Source organism: Haemaphysalis longicornis, unplaced genomic scaffold (assembly GCF_048455015.1).
Source record: "Haemaphysalis longicornis isolate Haplotype H1 unplaced genomic scaffold, Haemaphysalis longicornis Haplotype H1 scaffold_1, whole genome shotgun sequence".
NCBI lineage: Eukaryota > Metazoa > Arthropoda > Arachnida > Ixodida > Ixodidae > Haemaphysalis > Haemaphysalis longicornis.
The window spans coordinates 176,935,960-176,952,817 of NW_027526203.1; the positions used below are offsets into that span (position 1 = coordinate 176,935,960).

The 16,858-nt window shown below is 44.1% G+C and overlaps 1 long non-coding RNA gene across 1 annotated transcript; it reads left to right on the forward strand.

The window, feature by feature from the left end:
• Positions 1-444: 444 nt before the first annotated feature.
• On the forward strand, positions 445-7,031 carry LOC144139732 (uncharacterized). The gene is made up of 3 exons (XR_013316299.1): positions 445-823; positions 2,345-2,614; positions 5,497-7,031. It is a non-coding gene; the product is annotated as an uncharacterized LOC144139732 (long non-coding RNA).
• Positions 7,032-16,858: the final 9,827 nt, after the last annotated feature.

Here is a 16,858-nt window from a genome sequence, read left to right on the forward strand (position 1 = left end):
CAAGCAACAATATTCGTTGACAACTTACGTAAGTATAGAGTTGTTTTAGGCGCCTCGAACACCGCCCGCCGACATAGCTGTTTGTTAACGCGTCCGTTTACTGTTTTGTAGGTCAATGGTTCGATTCCTCGTCAAACGTGTTTTTTTTTTTTTTTTTTTTTTTTTTTACGTGAGGGTTTCATTAGCTCCTTTTTTAACGACCAGGGTAAGAACCTGTTCCTTGCTTTCTATCACGCCGACATTTACCGCCCTATTCCTAAACCCAAAGTAGCTCGTTTTCTCGCACGTTCTCTCTTGAGAAGCCCGCCGTGAAAACAAAACCAAAACAAACGTCAAACCTCTTTACAATATCAGTATATATGTCAATTACTTTATGTGTATTCACTTCTTGTGTTTAAAAACCTTAAATTTAAGTTATAAACACATTTCAAACTTTGAAAGCAGAAAGATAATTACCAACATTACAGTAGTAACACAATTTTCGTCAAACATAGAGGTGCTGCATTTGAAGTCTGGCAACTATCTCTCACTTTTGTGTGTGTTTTTTCATGGCGTTTTGTGCCGAGTGGTTGGTGGCGTGATTTAATCTGTTTTATCTATTTCAAGCTTAAATCATAGTTATAGAAGCTTTATGGGTGATGTCTACCCTTCTAACCTACGCGTGTGTTGAACATGGGGACCCCGGAAGAACGATCATCGCCGGATAAAATACTGCGCGTCAAAAGTGGGTGACGTTGCATCAGAATAAAGCGTGTTCGTGTGTCCGCGAGATGAAGACGACAGTGAAGGAGAATTTTACGTTGGAAACATCGTTTTTGCTCGGGTAAGTACGCATTTTTTATTATTCTGTATTTGGTTGGAACGAGTTCTGGTGTTTATGGGTCAGTAATTCGCTAGACCCCCATCTCGTTTGCTCTGAGAGCCTACGTGAGTTAGTATACTTGTTTGGCGCCCAGTCCACCGTTTCCGCAGAAGTCAGCATCAATTTACGCTGAAGCTAGACCTTGGCTACGATGCTCGCGCTATGGTACACGGCTGCTAATAATTTCACATCACGCAAGGCTCTTTAACACCGGGGCGTTTGTTTATGTGTCTCTCAAACAGTGCCTTTGCGGTTGCAGATCGCAGTCGCAATTTCGCGTGAGTGGCACAACGCTGTGATTAGTCCTCCCTCGTGAATACCCGCGGTATACCAAGAAATAACATGAACAGGAGGTTCCCTGGAAGTGCATGTGAAAACGCGTACACGTGATTCCATGGCTGGCGTCTCTCCCCCCCCCCCCCCCCCCCCTTCACGAATTCCGTGCAGTGCGCTTCGCAGCTATTGCGCTCGCGAGACCGGCGACCGTACGCCTCGCGGTCTTCGGGCCGCGATATGTGTGCTGTTCTCGTGAAGCTCGACAACAGCGAAATTGCCGTACTCGCTCGCCAACGCGCCCCGACAGCGTACGCGTCGACCGGGTGCTGACGGAGTTGTGCTGGAAGAAAAGCAGGCAAGAGATGAGGGCGCACGAGGTGTGGTTAAACATGAGAATTTACAAAGTGCAAGGTGGAGAAAATAGTATGCAAGGGCCGGAAACGGTGAGAGAGTTCGGGCCGCGCGCCAGCGAGCGAGTGCGGTAATTTACGTTGCCGAGTTTCACGAGTCCGGCACGAATATGACGACGCCCGTCTGAGAGTTCATAGAGGTATAGAATTCACATACGTGCAAATTGAAGGTGAAATGCGCGCATGTGGCCTCGCAGGGAGTTAGCATAGTCTCGGGGTAGTGGGGGAGATTTCACAACGCCTACGAGGCGCCTGCCGATTCTGTCAGAGTAGCTCTCGGGAAGTCTGGGGCTTGATATCAGAGGCATATGTATTGTTTAAATTAGTGCAGAAAATTGAGCCAATTCGCAAGTTCTCATTTTCGCAAAACCGCAGGCCATACAGAGACTAACAAGAAAGCTGTAGGCACTCACTCAACTCGATTTATATTGGAGAATTGAACGTGCAGATACAAGTCAGACATTGAAATGGAGGAGCCTCAACTATCACACAGCAGTTCCGATTGAAAGCAAGGGATACAGATGAGCTGCTAGCATGCGTTCCATGCAAATTAGCTCAGTAGCTAGCTTTGCATATATCATGCATACCCCACTCACAGTACCTGCGGGTCTAATAAATACATTCTTACTGTGACCTAAATTTCACTTGGGGTGTTCCGGGAATGTTCTTATTAGTGCCTTGGTGGTTACTGTCTTTAAACGATTAAAAATCTACTTGATGTAAGCATTCATGCTTTGTGTGTGCTCTTCTTGTATTTCAACAAGTGTCAGCACACTCACAGATTATGCACCTGCAGGTGCTGCTGCTGGCTGTCCTGGGTCAGCTGCCTTCCAGTCCAGTTTCAAAGGCTTTGCCAGGGCCTCCCTTGGCCAACCGACACTGCACCTGCTGTACCCAAGTACTGCCTGGCCTTTCGTTGGTGCTCCGTACGCTTTGCCGCCAGGAATGGTCATTCATCCATCATCTGGCCGCTTGGACCACCCGTTCAGAAGTCAGCGCATTTGCTCGACACATCGGTCCAGGCACTGCTGCCATATCGGTGCACCCACCGATTATGTATTTTTAGGTTAGTTATTGCATGTTGTGGAACTTGCCATGATGTATACCTGTTAGCAGTGCTGTGGCCTCTGATTATTTGAAACATTTTCATGAAGCAGTGCTGTGCGTATGGAGCGTGTCATTGCTTAGCAGAGATATTGAAGAGAATCTGGGGCTGACGACTAAAGGGCAAGAAGAGAAATTGAACTGACTTTGAAGCAAGTATTCGTATGTAATCAAGCCAAGCAAACATTTAGGATCTTTCGATATGGTTTTAAACTTGCAATACAAACTGGTCTACTTCAGATCATACTGCTAATAATCATACTATACCGAAAAGTACATCCCGCAGTCTGTAGAATTCTGACAGCGCTTTTTTCGCAGTCTCTCATGACAGGCACTAATCTCAATAGTTGGAAGATAGTCGAGGTAGCACCAGTCTTTAAATCAGGAGACGGTACTTCACCATTAAATTTCCCTAACAAGCACCATATGCAAGGTCAGGAAACATTTCATCCACTCTCAGGTCGCTAATTATTTATAAAATCACAATATCACATTCGAGTATCACCACGGTTTTCACAAGGGTTACTTGAGAAACACAACTTTCAGGATTTGTTCACGATCTACATTGATCCATTGACACAGGCTTACAAACTGCGGTAGTTTTTCTCGATTTTTCTAAAGCATTCAATCGCATTGCACACCACAGACTACTTCTCAAACTTCACCCTAATGTCCTCACTTGAGCAAAAAATTTCAATTCTTCTCAAATGCAGTTTACTTCTAATAACTATATACTTCTTTTGCTCGTGCCACTTTGTTGTCCCCCCAGGCAGGTTGCTTGGTCTATCTTCCATGTTGCATATCCTCCCATGTAGGTCTATTTGCAGATGATGTTGTAATTTATCACACAATTTCTTTAACTACTACCGTCAATGCTTTCAATCTGATCTTAACACAATTAACTCCTGGTGCTGCAAATGGCTAATGTCGCTTATCTCTAAAACAAAGTGCATGACTTTAACGGTGGCAAGTCTCGGATTGTAAATACTTACTTCATTAACAACAGCCTGATTACCTCTTGAGACAAAGGTGTTTTGGTAGGCCAGTAGGGGAGGGGGGATTGCATGGTGGATTTCAAAAGGTACATCGATTGGGAAAATAAGACGTGTGATTAATATTTTCATTTGCACTCCAAAACTCGCTTTATTTTATATGTTTAACCCACTGCCGTGGCTAGGGTGGTGTGCTGTGGAGGCGAATGTCAGTTAGATACCGCTTGGTGTAGCCGCTTTTCAGATGGAGGCAACACGTAAAGACGCCCGTGTTTGGAGATTTCGATGCGCACAAAAATACCCAGATGGTCAAAATTAATGCGAAGCCTTCCCCTACAGTGCTCCCCATATCCCAAGTGTAGCTTTGGCGTGTTAAACCACCGTTTTTTTTTCATGTTTTTGGTATAGTACCAGCTGCTGTAGCAGGTGCAACTTAAAGGTAAAATTATACATAATGTTTCCAAGAGCTAAATATAAAGGCCATATTGAAGTGCGTTTATGGGTCTATCTCATAGCAGTAGTGAAAGGTTATATACTCTGGTGCAGGTTAAGAACGCCAATGGCTCATGTGGTGTAGTCCAGTGTTTGACGGAATGCCGTGTAGGCAGGTAAAAGCATTATTGCAGTGATGAAACGTAGGTCACTGACCAAGTCAAGAAAGCCATTTAACGGTTTGTTGCTTGTTCACGGTGAGCATGGGTCGTGGAAAACGAAGCTATATATTGGGCATTACGCGGCGCAATGAGTTTGCATAGATATGGTGCAGATTGCCATCCATTATGTTGATAATGTTGGGCGTCGTCCGAACAATGAGGGACTCTAGCAGTAATCGAGAAGATAGATTGCACTCAGTTGTCAGTAATTTTGTCTTGTTCCAGTCGACCACGTGTCCCGTCCTCTCACGGTGCTCTGCCAGTGGACTTGTTTTTGCATGGCCCTTGTTCACTTCGTTCCAGTGCTGCATTAATCTTCTGTGCAGATTGCCCGTTTCGCCAATGTACACTGATTTGCATTCAGCGCATGGAATCTAATAAACAATACCCGGAAGCTTGGAGCGTGAGAGGGGGTCTCTCACGCTGACAATGTCAGAACGCAGCTTGCTAGTGGGCACATGCACAATGTATGCACTGCGTGTCTTGAAAATGTGTGCGAGAGTTTCACCGATGTGTGGGACGTAGGTAATTGCTGCACGTTTTGATGCAGTCGTTGTCCTGAATATAATGCCTAAAGCATTATATTCAGAAAGAAGCGAAGAGGGCGACTAGCAAGAATCCACATTGACATTAGCAGGCAGAAGCGTCCACAAGGCCTGTGTCAAAACGTGCTGCAATTCTCGTCCTACACATCAATCAAACTTTCGCACGCATTTTCAAGAAACACATTGTGCACATCGTGCAGGTGCCCACTAGCAAGCTATGTTCTGACATTGTCAGCGTGAAAGACCCCCTCTCACGCTTCAAGCTTCCAGGTGTTGTTTATGTTTTGAACAAAAAAAGTGCCATTTAAACGTGACACCTCCTTCCTTGCCGATTTCTGATGCCTGATTGTTCAGTTTGTGGGGATACGTTTAGCAGATTGCTCACATGTCTAACCTGTACTTGTGCTTGAGCAGTCAAACGCTGATGTTAGCAGTGAAGTAGGTGAAAATTGTAGTTTGATTGTAGTTGTGTGCAGATTACCTACATTGTGTTAATTCGTAGAAAAGCAAAATTGAGGTAACCCTGCTAACTGTTCTGCATTGCAGCATTTTATTATGCGAACGTTAAGGAGTTCAGCTGCTTGTTAAAGGTGAAATAAACAGTGGTACAAAAAGAAGAGCATCTACTAAACAGAAATATCTTCACAATCGCAGGATGCCAACGGTCCGCCTACCAACTTGTGTCCTGCATCGTTTCTGCTGGCTGGAGCGGTTCATGGAGCATTTTCCAGCTTCTCAAAGTTTGTGGTCAAGCGCTCCTCCAAGTGAACGATGCCGCAGAGGGATCTTTTGTTTTAATGCCACAATTTCACGTGCTCAGCAGCAAATTTACTCGTAAGGCTTTTTAAATATTCATCACCCAAGAGGGCATGTTACCTTCGTCTTCGGTGGAATGTGTCTGCACTCAGGTTATTTGTGACAGAAACAAGTGGACCACGTCATGAGAGTCATTGAGGCCTTGTTGATTGTGCATGCTTCTGAAATGACATTTTCATTAAGCTGAATACTTTCCACATATTACGATTTGTGAACAAATTATGGTAAAAGTCATGATTAGTTGTACTACACTGCAGGAAGGAAATGCCAACATACGTTTTAAGCACCTCTGATATTTCAGATCGTTGGCTGGTGAGCAATAAAACAAAACTGAAAATTTTTTAAAGTAAAATCAAATATTCGTTGTCACCAGTGCATGACCATAGTAAAAGCTATCTAGTCACCAAATTTAGAATTAGACACGAAATGCCAAGAAAAATAGGGAAATAAACTAGACAGCTGGCTACAATAAACCAATTCGTAAAATTCCTCAATGTCTATCAAGTGATGATTCAGGCGGGTTAGTTAAGATGTCAGTGGGTTTACACACCCAACTTGCAGGGAAGCACATGAGCTCCCAATATTAACATGTTTTTAATGAAGACCGTCTTCCTTCATTAAGCTGCTTTGCACATTGATGCCAGTCTGATAAATGTCCTGAATTTTTGTTATGATCACTCTTTGTATGGGAACCATATATTTTTATATGATGTCGCTGTGTATTTCTGAAACTGTATCTAGTCACTAATTCCAATTTGTCGTGGTCAGGTTTTTTCAACTAATTCGTAGCTTTTTTAACAATTATGGTATATTTTGTGTGCCTAAAGGAATGCCTCATTGCATGTTTAGCCTATGTAGTGTTGAAAGCGGACATTTTGCTTCAAAGTGGAATGTCGGGCTAGCAACAAGGTACTTCGCGTGCTGCTCACTTTCATTCATGCCATTATTTTTTATATTATCATTTAAAATTAAAAGCCAACCAATTTGCTGTCGTTTTAATTTTGTCACCTACTTTATACTTTCTTTTTTTTTCAACTTTGTGTAAGGATTGACTATCCATATTTTTATGATACCAAGGCGTTGGACTGGGCTAGCTGGTACATGTTTGAATGGATGAAAAACCATAGGAAAACCCAGGACACAGAAGAGAACGACGGGACAAACTTGTGCCGTCATTCTGTTTTAACTGTTTCCTGTGTTTACCACTGGTTTTTTATGCATTCAAACATTTTTTATGAGTTTGTTGAACAGTGATTAGTTTAGGTGTGTTCAAACAATTGTTGGCTGCGAAGGCTCCCTGTAGCATTTGTATAAGTGCTCTCTGCTTTTTTTTTTGAGCCAATACCCCACTACCAGTCTTCATGAGGTGGTCTTTTGTAAAAATAAGTTGAAATAAATATTTGTTTGCATTGCTTTACATGTTTTGAAAGAATTTCTTGTTCATTCTTGTTTCATTCAACCCCGTTTCAGAATCCTGCTTAAGGCATTTCCTCTGTTATTTTTTTTCAGAACCAGGAAGGGTGCTCATCCTCGGTTCTTGCTGAAGCAGCAGTATCCATACTTCACACGTGAGCTCTGAACACACAGTAATTATGGTATGAAACATTCTACCAGTATAAGCCTGCTTTGTAGACGTCATTGTAGATGTCAAAGCTCTTGACAGTGTAGTCCAATGTCTGGTGTAACGGGCAATGTCTACAACTTGTAAAAATTAATTTTGTGGCTATAATGTTTGTGATTATTTTAAAATGCACGTCAACTACTATTTAGAATCGCTGTCTAAATTGGCAGCCATTTTCCTGGTGGATACAGAAAGTGAAAAAGCGCATGTGTAGAGATTTCAGTGCACCTTAAATGTCCCAAATTTGCTAAAGCTAATCCAAAGCCCTCCTTGTGGTGCACTTCATATCCCATGTACAGTTTTGCGTAAAAACAGCTAAAAATTTATGATCAATTTAAACTTATTTTAATGTTTTTACATGCAAATATTCTCAGTTTAAGCTGCCATATTTAGAGTAAAATATTTTGTAATAATTATATAGCTACCAAAGGTTTACAGAAAAGCTTTTTGCTTTTGGTTGTGCACCTTCTTATCAAAAGAAAAATGTTGTTAAGAAAGGCAGAAGAAACCGAACTATGGAAATTAGCAAACCCTAAAGCTGCGGATAGAATGAATGTTTTGTAGAGAATCTTTTGCTGATTTCAGTTCTAGTCAACTCTAAAAAAGTCTATCGACGTAGAATGCTTACTGTGAGGCACCTCGTAATACTAGCCAAAACTAATGGGCCCTGGCTGTTTTCATTTGCAACAGTGACAAATGACCCCACATCCACCGGCAGGGACATAATGCAAGGCACCATGTACAAGCTAGCCTCATGATAAAATAATGTTTTCTGAACAATGGCATTACATTTCAACCATGGGCTTCACCAGGGAACTTGTATGCATTGTTCTGTGATGTTTGCAGTTCTTGCTATTGCTATGTGGGGTCATTTAGTCTAAAGATATGTTTATAAAACTCCAAATACCACCAAACCTTGCAAGTGCTGTACCATATGAATATTTTTCCGTAAAGCAAAAAGAATAATGCAAACGAAAATAAATGGCTTGGGTACCCAACTTTTATAAGTAGATTATGAGCCGCAGTACGGAGGGAACTATATTATGAGCCGCATTACGGAGGAAACTATACATTTTGCATTTGGTCTTCCTTGATATTGAACCTTCCTGCTCAGCTCAAGAATAAGGCACTAAACATTGCAGGTAGCTACCTTGATTGGAAGTTTGATGCAATACTAAGAAGCCAAGGGTTTTAAGGTTCAAGGAAGTTTTGTGTGGTTGAAGTGTTGCACACCTAATTGCTTTCACTGCACAGCATGGTTAGGCTCTGCAGTGAATCTCGAAGGATGTGTACTGCAGTTCGGCAAAGTGAACATATAATTGGTTTTTTACGAAGTTTTGGGTAATCAACTACCTCTAAAGTTATAACTGTACTGAGATGTGGCTCCTGACTTTTTAAATTGATGTTTTAACAATCGGTGACACAAGTTCAAGGAAATTATCAGCTGATGTTGAGCTTCAATGGAATGTCTCACAGAACCGAGCTTGGAAAGCACGAATGTTTCATACCATAATCGTGTGTGATATTGTGCAATATGTGGTCTCACACCTGCTGCACCTGTGAACCGAGGATGACGCACCCGTTTTGTACCCCTTTAGGTGGGTGCTTTTGCAGAAGATGCTCCTACAGATTGGGGTGCAAAGTAGCACCCTAGGATACTTTTAGGCGGAAAAGGGTGTTTATAAGGCACCTGTCTTCTGGGGTGCTTCACAGAGGGTGCTCCTGCGGCGACAAAATCCAAGCACCCTAAAGGGCGTAAAATATTCAGTTTTTAGGGTGCTCCTGCGGCGACAAGCTGAAGCACCCTTTTGGCCGTAAAAATTTTTAGTGTGTAGCCCCATTTCAAGCTCTGGTATATGGGGTACCTGGAAGAAATTGCGGAGAAAACAAAATGAAATAAATGGCTCGAATTTGTGTTGGAAATCCACGGTTGACGCAGCTAGCTGCTCCTCTAGTGGCTGTTCGCTGTTTACTTGGAAGCATATTTGCGAATAGGAGTCGCCCAAAGGAAGGATTGTATGCTACATCTCGAGAGGCATTGCCTGCACCAGCAAGGTCTTCTTTGTACACATACACTTTTTTTTCCTGCTCGGGTAAGCTGATGTGGAATCCCTTGACCGTATTATAAACTGAGACTTGTTAGATGTTTCAAGTATTAGCTATTTGTCTTGAACCGGTACATCCTCCGCAATTTTTGCATGGTTTTGAACAGGAGTGCCTAAATCGAGAGAAACATTTTTCTAAAATAACCGGTTTATCCCGTGATCCCTGCCTTCGCTAACAGAGACAGATCCACAAGCCAACAAGATCTGATTGATTGATTGTAGGGCGCAACGCTCCGACGCGACGCAGGCGATATGGCGCGCCCTAGTGGAGGGCTCCGGATTAATTTTGACCACCTAGGGATCGTTAACGTGCGCCGAAACCTTGTACACACAGGCATTTTTTAAATTTTCGCCTCCATCAGAAAAGCGGCCGCCGCGGCCGGGAATCGAACCCGCGACCTCGTGCTCAGCAGCGCAACGCCTTAGTCACTGAGCCAACGCGGCGGGTGAACAAGATTTAATTAAAAGAATAAACTATACTACTTAAGGCTTAGCGCAAACAGTTTTTTATATTTGTTAGCTACTCAGTAACGCAAAATACTTGATGACCCAAAGATCGAAACAAAATCAAGGCTGTCCGTGTATAGCACGGGTCACCGGAGCACAATTGCTTTCGAAAAAGACTCTTGAGTCCTACAAGCTGACTGCTGCTTTTGTATCGCACTGGGATCAAGGATTGTTTTGTCACTGGTTTAGAGCAACAGCTCTGTTTCGGCCACAACGTCATGAATCACAACATACTCAGTGAACGACGCCGTATATAAAGCTTAAACGCTCAAAAGCTTCCAAACGTATAGAGACTGGCTACGGAGCCGTGCTCCTCGCGCGTTTACAATAACGGAAAGTACAGTTACAAAAACGACGAAATGAAAGTATCTCCCCCGAGTAATCCTCGAGTGGGTTGCCTTTAAACGAACGATCAATCATTCCTGTCCCCTGCACGCGCTTTGCGAGCGCTGCCAGCGCAGCAAATAACTAGAGAGGCTGTCGTCAAACCGCGGACGTGATTGGAACAGCTTGCCAGGATTACACGCGGGCCGCCATCGTGGTGGTCAACATCTAAACACGATAGTCGCCATACACGCGATGAGGAGGCCGTAAAAGATCATTGCTTTGGAGCAACAAGCTCACCCCGCGAAAATAACGTTGGATAGCCTCGGATCGTATCTTTTACATCCAAGGCACGACGAACAGCTCTCAGTTATTGCGACATGTGGTTGAGTGTTAAGAACGATTACAGTCGACTCTCACGTTAAAACAGCAATGAAGGTAGATATTTTGGAGCTTATTGTTATGACTTCCTATTTAGGCTAACGTATATATTCCAATTATTGCTTTTTAAATAAGTTCACTTTAAAACAAAAAAAAAACGTGATGCCTGGAGCTTTGCAGAGGACTTTGTGTTATGTAGTATAAAAAATACAACAGGAAAAAGTACGCTAACACAACTGCCAAAACGTGGAACTTATTTGAAAACACGGACCAACGAAACTCGGTTTGCGAAGAAATGAACCTTTTCTTTAAATTCCAAATTGAAAACTGAATTTATGTTTTGAGGCCGCCTGAATGGCATGACTTCCGGACAACCTCGCTAAACACAGTTTCAATCACCAACGAAGTATTCGCGGTCCTGGCGGCGACACAAAATAGCTCCTAAGTGTTGTCTAGCTTTGCGATTTTGCCGACTTTGCTCGTATTGTACAACGGGACAAATAGGTTGAATGCATATGTGCACGCTCTCCACTGAGCTCAAGGTAAATAATTTATGAGGATACCTAAACGCTGCTTCTGATATAGGAATGAGAAGCCGTTAGTACCGATTCCCGACCGGATGGTGACGATGGATAAACATTAATGTGCCAAGAACTCGACGAATAGAGTCGCAGAATGGGATATTGCGCAGGTCCTTTCCCATAAGATGGCTGTGATTAAGCCATGGGCCATAAGCGGCATCCTTAAAGGGGCACTGGCACAAAAATTTTTCATCTTGTTTTTGTTGTTGCGATAAGTAGCTAGTCACCTACTTATCACCTGTAGAAACCTCATTTGCTTCATTGTGTGACGGTTGTTTAATTAGAGCCATTTTCACTGTGGCCAGTAGCAGTTTCGGTTTCAGCGGGTGCCGCGAAACGATGGATTTTTTGTGAACAAAGCTGACCACGTGACCGTCGGAGGGGTATCACAGAGCAGAGCTGCCGTAGCACTGTCGAATCCGCATCGCCGGCACGTACTTATCTTGTGAGCCGCTTAATTAAAAAGCGACGGTGACGTGACGCAGGCGCTGCGAGTGCAAATGCTAGCGCGGCTAAAGAACGACGCGCGACGCTCGAGACAGTGGGTGGCAAGACGCGCGCTAAGAGCAGCCGGCCGGTATGCCTACAGGTCCGCCTACAGATGTGTTCGGCTTAGCACTGCGGCGGATATTCGATTGCCGCTCTCGTAAGCGGTGCAGATGACAATTTTTCATGCGACCCGTCATCGCATCATTAACTCCTTTCTCATATAAGTTGCCATGGTTGGGACTTCGGTACAATTTCGTGCAGCGGTAACAAGCCATCACTCGAGCTACCTGAGCCGGCCTGGGCCACTTCGCGGCCGTGGCCGCCGCCTGCACAGCGACCGTGCGGCTCTATCAGTGGGCTTTTCGTGTCTCTGGCGCGTTTTTGCGTCCCATTTAAATAAAAAGTAATAGAAACAGAGTGCCTGGAACCGCTCTAGAACTTTGGTCATGGCCAGCTGCCCGATGAGCTGACGAAATCACGGCGCCTCGGCTGCCTCTGCCGCCAACGATCGGGTCACTCGTTCTCGAGAGCAGAAGCTCCGCCCTCCGGCCCTCCGATTGGAGCGGCGAGCCGGGCGAGCCGGCGAAAAACGCCGGCAGTGCGGAAGCGGCAAACACAAACTCGTGGCGTGTTTGGATGTTGTTTATTTACAAAATATCCGCGGGATGTTGATTGCGCGTGGCCCTCTGCTGGCTGCTCAGTTGCGTTTCGCACACTTCAAAATTGATTTTAAATATGTTCTAGGCTGTGTTCGCCGCTGATATTTTGCAGATGATGCATGTGTGTTCACACCAATCTATCTCCGAAGTTATCTCGCCTTCAAAATTTTGTCAGTACATAAGCAAATCGGACGACTCGTAGTTGGGACTCTGCGTTGGAGGTGGGCAGCAGCTTCGCACTGCTCCAAAGTGTTGATGCTAAAGGTGTTTGTTATCGGTAGAGTGCGAGTGGGGTGTTGCGGGAAGACCCAAACGATATGATGTAGGCTAGGTTTCGAGGCACAGAATTTGCAGGAGTGTATATAAGCTCAGAATACAAATGGTTATAGGAAGCAGGATTAGGAAATGTGTGAGGCTGTGTCTCCGCGCCACGGATTGCCACCTGGTGAGAAAGTGGTGTTGCGCCGTGTATTTGTGGCTGCCTAAACAATGGTTATCGTTATTTACATTATGCAGCTAGCATGTCCGTGTCCTCGGAAGAGCCCTCGGAAGAGCCGAGACGGACCTGGCAGCTTAAGATTCAGACAGGCTTATGAGCACCCTCGCTTTTCGGCAGAGACGAATGGGCTGGAATCCATATATGTTCCACATCTAAGAACCTCCGTATTGACGGAATGAACGTTGAAGTTTAAGGGGTATTCTACTCATTGCGAAGTGTCGGAGCCCTGTTTTTGAATCACTGACCATATTTGGAAGGAAGTGCTAACGCAGTGGCCATATCTTCCCCAATTTCTAGGTAAACCGTGCCGATTGATGCAGAGACAACCGTGTCACTCTTTCGATCAACGACGAGTGCTACACCTATGTCTTTCCGATCTAGGAAGTCGGCCGCATCGACATAGACCACGTGTTCCTGACTGAGCAGGCGGCGTCGTTAGGCTTGCGCGCGTACAAGCGGCGTTCGGCGTAATGCTCGCAGTGCATGTTTCGAAGGAGAGGGGGTATGCGTATATGCGCCCTCTGCTCGCCCGTTAGCCCCACCTTGTCTGAGGTACGTGACGATCAACTGCTGCAGAATGAAACGACAGGTCGTGCTCCCGGCCAGGCGTAAAAGTTACTCAATACGTTGAGCCTCTACAAGTTAACCAGAAGTGTTGTGAACGACCATAGCTAGGAAACATTCTGTAGAAGCTGTGATGGGGAAGCACATAGCCTGTTTTCTTGAGGCGTACTTTCTTGAGAGCCAAAAATCAGGCTACGTAGGTGATGCGCCTTATGATGAAGGCCTGCACCAATCGCGTTAAGTCCGCCTCCTGTAGGCCGTAATGCCGGTTGTATATCCCGGATATGAGCATACTTGTTTGAAGTGCCCGAATATTGGCTTGTATGAGGGGCGCCGCCATAGTGCGCTGTATCTCAGTTGGCCGCTGCGCCTCTGCTCGACGGGAGTACCCTATTCTGTGCAGCGCGGGCTAAAACTAAGTTTGCTCTCAAATTCATCGTCATACTTTCCTTTTGGTGTCTTTTTCTTCGCGGTGTTTCTACAACTGAGTTTTGGCCAATTATACTTTTTAGTCGTCATGTAAGCTTAACTTTAGGTAGGCCTAACGTTGAGCATTACGACTTCCCAAGCAACGTAAGACTTAATCTGCACACTGTCGGTACCATTTTACTACGCTGGAGTTGAAAACGTAAGGTTAGGCCGGCACAACCAGCCTCGCATGTCCAAGTAATTTGCCACAGGCGCCATTGCAACTTGTCTAGTTAGCATGCTGAAATTACTAACCAAGCCCTAGTACATGCCTCTAATATATTTCGAAATTGGTGACTACAACGCACTCACTAGGACCACTTTTATTCAACTAGAGCCATAGCGGGGGGGAGGTGCGTGCCGTATCGGATAACGGGGGCACTGGGTTCGAGTCCCACCCAGAACCATAATTTAGGGAATTTTCTTTTCAATTCAATGACTTTACTTGTATTTACTTCGCGCTGGTAGGCCATTGTTTGTCATCTCCCGTTTACGACGCCGACGAAGCCGGATGCTTGAGCTACCGAGTCCAATAGTGCTTTTACATTGAAATTAGAAGACGATCGTCTTAAGCGGATGCGGACCACACTGACAGCTTTTGGGCCTCCAATAATCTTGGAAGGACAACGTCCCGGCGGTATATCACGAAGTTTTATCCTTAAAACCAGAAAAAAAAGGTCTAGGCTCGTGTCCTATGTGGACACATAAGTATTGAACTGTTACGGATGACCGTCTAAGCTTACTCGTCAGGTCAGGGTCAATTAGCGTGAATCCACCATGCGGGTGTTCCTTGTGTGTCAGAAGGGTCTGGAGCGAAAGATATATGTATATGGGATCCTTTTTAAAGTTGACAAAAGTTTACAAGCCATGCTAAGCTCTCTGCGACCTCCTAGCCATTGCAAGAGGATTCAAAATTATCAGAAAATCCGCACATAAAACATATCATGCAGCGGAGGATCGTGGCTGTCTATTGCAAATTGGCTCAGACGATTGTCGCAGTGTGACAGTCAATTTAGGCATGCGGAAGGGTTTTCGCTACGCTAAAAAGGCGGAGGTTAGTTGACGGTGCGCATAATCCCGCTTTTAAAGCCACACACAAACGTGTATGGTATCGCGTGTAGTATGGAGCAGAACGCTTTGGCACTCTGAGACACCAGAGGTGAAAGACACAGTGTGGGATTGATGTAAACATTTAGGCTCATTTCTTTACTCGCATAACAAAAAAGTATATAAAAGGCTGAAATTGTTTTTAGACTTTAGTATGAGAAGTGGTCAGGAGAAAAAAGAAACATTGTGATCTTGTCATACAACTCATTGAAATGCGGAAAGTGGGGAAATGCTTTTAAGCCGAATGATTTATTTCATTCTCTGTGCAAATAAAGTGTTTAGAAACTCTATAATTCTGCGTTTACACTCCTGTTCGAGCAGGACTTTGGCATATGAAACAATGTGATAACTTCACTTGACTGAAAATGTTGAAACGCATTTTGCGTCACGTGCTCTCCATTTTACGTCGTTAATGAGGAATGTTTTAAAATTGTGATTAAGGGCAATTTTTAGGTGGTAGGAACGAATTCCATAACTTTAAAGACTTAAGGAATGTAGAACTTACATGCTCTTGTGGTGAAAGCAGTTCGAGGAAGGTGCAATTCTTTTATTTTTTTTGTTGTAATTCCCGCCAACCGTTCATTTATTTCAAATAACAGTTACAAATGTTTAAACGAAAATTATACAAACCTTCTTCATGGGCCTAACAGTTATAGGGGGCTCGTTCAAACACGCGTAAACCATGTCGTATTCTGTTAGCCTGTATAACAATGAAATTTCTAAATGCTTGAAAATTGTGGACATCAATATAAGTAATCCCTAGCAGCAAAAGAATCACGGGGAAAGATATGTGCTGGGAGTTGCAACAAACGTAATATTCAAATTAGAACTAACTGTAGGAGGGACAGATTTGGGGACACGGTGTAGCTCGCCGCGTTGGCGCAGTGCTTAAAAAAGGCGTTATGCTGTTGAGCCTGAAGACACGGGCTCAACTCCGGCTGCTGTGGCCGTTGTTCAGGTGGAAGCGAGAAGCATAAACTTCCCGGCGCCATGATTTTGGCTCCCGTTAGTAATTTTCAGGCGGTCAAAATTAATCCGGAGCCCTGCACTAAGGCGCGGCTCATGGCCTATCAGTAGCGTCGGCGCGTTCAACACCAGATACATTTTTTAAAGCAACAAGACCATCTCCAAAAAAGCAATCTAAGATCCCAAGAAACAGAGAAGTAAACAATTGTGAGGACAGAAAGAGCTAATCGAACTGGCGCAGACCACAAAATTGATTAACAGAAACAAGGATGGGGACGCATTTTGTACAACACAAAAAAAAATTGAGGAGATGTTAAAAACCGGACAAATTTTTGACCACTAAAGAGATTGCTATGGCAGAGACAGATGTATACTCTGAGAGAGGAATCTATTAACGGTAAAAAAAAATGGATGAGGACATGTTTTAGCCATATGTGTACGGTGCGAAACGTTAGGCCATGAAGCGGTAATAAAAAGAAGTAGCTTGGATTGCGACGATGCGGATTAACCGAACACGAAAGGAGAAAAAAGAGCTGAAGAAGATGTAGGGAGAGTAAGCCGCAGAACGCAACAAAAACGCCTCTCATCTACTCAACGATAGAGGTAAGGTAACATTGCAGTTGGAAAGCTTGCAAAACAATTCTGTGAACTTCCCAAGACCTTACAGATATTACTAGCGTCATTGTAAAAATGTCATTGTAATTCTGGTTCACTAGAAAGACACTATCAAAGAACTTGAAAATTATCGCCCCACCACCCTACTGCCTCTTGCCTACAAGTTGTTTACCGAGATTATAAACGACCACTGAACTGCCACAGTAGATTTTAAAAGTCGAGAGAAAAGGTTATATTGCAGAAAGGTTAATCAACAACCCAGTCTAAAAACACAACAGGAATACTACAAAAACCTAACAATAATTCCTGTCGTA